Source organism: Coptis chinensis, chromosome 7 (assembly GCF_015680905.1).
Source record: "Coptis chinensis isolate HL-2020 chromosome 7, ASM1568090v1, whole genome shotgun sequence".
Taxonomy (NCBI): domain Eukaryota; kingdom Viridiplantae; phylum Streptophyta; class Magnoliopsida; order Ranunculales; family Ranunculaceae; genus Coptis; species Coptis chinensis.
The window spans coordinates 92,245,006-92,248,048 of NC_141462.1; the positions used below are offsets into that span (position 1 = coordinate 92,245,006).

At 36.5% G+C, this 3,043-nt stretch overlaps 1 long non-coding RNA gene across 1 annotated transcript; it reads right to left on the bottom strand.

Moving 5' to 3' along the window:
- Positions 1 to 1,409: 1,409 nt before the first annotated feature.
- Positions 1,410 to 2,820, bottom strand: LOC147490001 (uncharacterized). The gene is made up of 2 exons (XR_015201556.1): positions 2,397 to 2,820; positions 1,410 to 1,762 (listed from the first exon to the last, which is right to left on the bottom strand). It is a non-coding gene; the product is annotated as an uncharacterized LOC147490001 (long non-coding RNA).
- Positions 2,821 to 3,043: the final 223 nt, after the last annotated feature.

Genomic DNA, 3,043 nt, shown 5'->3' on the forward strand with positions numbered 1-3,043 from the left:
TTGAGAACTTGAGCTCCAAAGTTCAATTTCGAGGAGAGTCTAGGGATTATTAGGCGTTTGGCTGCATTTGCAAGCCTAGTGCGGATACGGCGTCAAGCCTATGAAGCCCCCCACCAGTTCCCAAAATTTAAAGCACCGATTGAAGATGTTCTTAGTGCGTATATTTAGTCACCGCCCAAACACTCACAACTTCCCAAGGCGAAGGGAAAAGGAGCAGAGAATCAACTTTGCCACTTTAGAGTTTGGACAAAGTTAAATCATTTCATACTTCCATTAGCCAAATATGGAAATTTTAAGTCAGGTTTTTGCCAATAATTCCCATTAACTGAGTGGGGGGTTGTGGGGTGGGGGAGTGAGGACACCTAATGTAAGCCCATTTGTCAAGCTTACTTCCTTTAATAAGTATCTGTATCCCGCCACCACTTATGCTGGCTACACATGGAGGTTGACATCTATAACTACAATTATCATTTCAAATTGATGTTAATATAGTTAAACGCTTTAATCACTTGTTCCTTTCCAAATAATTGTTAGTTACAAATGTGGGATACATTTTGGGGATTTCATCATCATGATTATAGATTTGAATATTTTGAACTGTGACTGTATGCTCCAATTGAAATTGAAAGACAGAAAGAGCATGTTTTGGAATAAATATACTTTCTTGAAGGTGACTTTACAACCCATTTATATAGAGTTAGTGCATCCAGATTTATAGCATTTTAGGAGCATGAGTATTTTAGAAGCAACAATATTTATTCCATTCCATTCAATGCTTTGATCTTAAAAGTTGGATACTATCTATATCTGAGGATTTGGTTTTTGGACTGAGGCCCATTAGCAGGTAACCAACTTGGTTTAGTTTACAATTTACATCACACTTCATGGAAGATTCAGGTTTGAGTCTACTTAGCTTCGAGCTTAGGTTATTGAGAGATGCGGATTACCGGTACAGCCAAACGGGCATAGGTGCCTAGGCAATATTTGATACTGCATTACTAAACTTTTTCATAAGAATACTATATTAAATGAACAACATTACTCATGTGAAGAAATAGAGAAAAGCGTGTCATCTGCTCAAGCAAGCTCATTATAGATTATTCCCACCCTCCTCACTTTTATTGAGATCTAAGTTGAAAATTGAAATTACAAGAATATGATAACCTTGACCTTGATATGTGGTGAAAGCAAGATAATTGGCTCCCTTTTGTACCCACACTAAGGATACATCATGTACGCAAAAGCCTAAACATACTCTTCATGCTGCTGCTTTATCACATAAATAAATTATTTTATGATCAGTACATTATACGTCATTCATGGTTAAGATGTCGCAATATCTGAAATAATTGGTAAAAACTTGTTGAAAACGAGAATGCTCTTTTATTAGGTTGTTTCCATCAAGAGCGTTTGATTGAATAAATTGCAAACTGATAAGAGAAAAGAGATGGTGACAAGCAGGTACAGAGAAAGCGATTTGAAAAGATTAAGCCGTGGCCTACACGAAGTTGGAATGGAGTCAACGTCCATAGCCCACTAACCCATCACTAAAACAACAATATAAAATCTTGCAAACAAGTCAAACCCACTAAATCCATACTTCAGTACTATATAAAATACTAAAATCAAAATAAAATCAGGCCTTCATCATCTTCTTCTTAGGGTTTCCCTTCCAAGTCTCCTTATGAGAATCTTTTAACCTGTTTTCTCTGAAGAGTGATGGAGAAAAAGAGAGCATCAACAATATCAAAGACAATCAAGCCTGAAAGACCACAAAATGATAACATGTGAGATAGCACTAATCTCAATCATGAAAGTCACACACACTCTAAGACCTAAGTCCCTAGCTAACACAAACCACACACAAGCAGACCTAAAGTAAAGAGTGAATTATGCACTTATGCTGTGTAGTTGTGAACTAAATATCAGAGCATATACAGCAAAATTTCACAAAAAGACCAAAAAACTACAAAATCAAACTCAAGTGAATGAAGTAATTTTGCAATAATACTACCAATCAAGACCTTCAAAGTTTCACAAATTAGATAAGTGAAAAAGAAAAGAGAGCATAAAGAGAATGACTAATTAACAGAGACTATGAGGAAAGAAAGAGGAAATAAACTGGTCAAACATCAGCAAATCAAAACTTTCAAAAGTTCAAAACCTAGCCTGGTAAGGTCAATAAATAACGAATATCATGTGATACTGTTTAAAGCTATCCATATATCAGAGAAAGTGAGAAATAGAAGATCCTTCCATCTTCTTAGAAGAATAAAACATTAGCTACTTTGATAGTTTGATCACAACATAACAAACTTTGCACGATATATATTCGACTAACAGGAAAAAATATGCATTGAAAAGAGCTGAGGAAATGAAATCTTTTTTGTGCATACCAACATCACTACCATTTCTTCCATACAACTTGAACCAGTGAGCAGCTAGAGTAACGAGATGCAATAAAGCTCAGGATGGATAGCGCAACAAACAAATCTAGAGAAAAATATCTATGCGGTCTAAGAATGTCATGGCGCTATCCCTCCTGAGCTTTAATGAATCTCCTACACATTCAAAAGAAAAAGACCCATCATCCAGCATCCTCAAAATTCTTAGAAACATAGAAATTCAGAGAGAACGTGTTTCAGAAAAGATAATAGATGGTATCATAGTAATGTGGGAGTGAGGGATATATTATGGTTGTTGTGTGTGTATTTATAGAGAGAGAGAGAGAGAGAAGTTTGTAGTACGTTGGAAAGAATGGCTGGGCGGCAGACAAGAGTCACACTTCACGTTCATTGGGGCATGAGAGCTTGACTAAGTAAGTAATAAGGGCGTGATGAGTTGTTTTGCGCTGTGTATTTGTTTGTGTGGAAAGACGGATTTCGCTGATTTGAGGAGGTAACCTGCCGACTACGTTTTCTATACGGCTTCACTTGGGATACGGTAAAAGTTTGAAATTAATCAGAGTTCAATTAGAATATTAGACTGTGTTTTACCCTACAACTTTACCTTCCTCAAAAGGTCGTGACCTTTTCGCCCACCT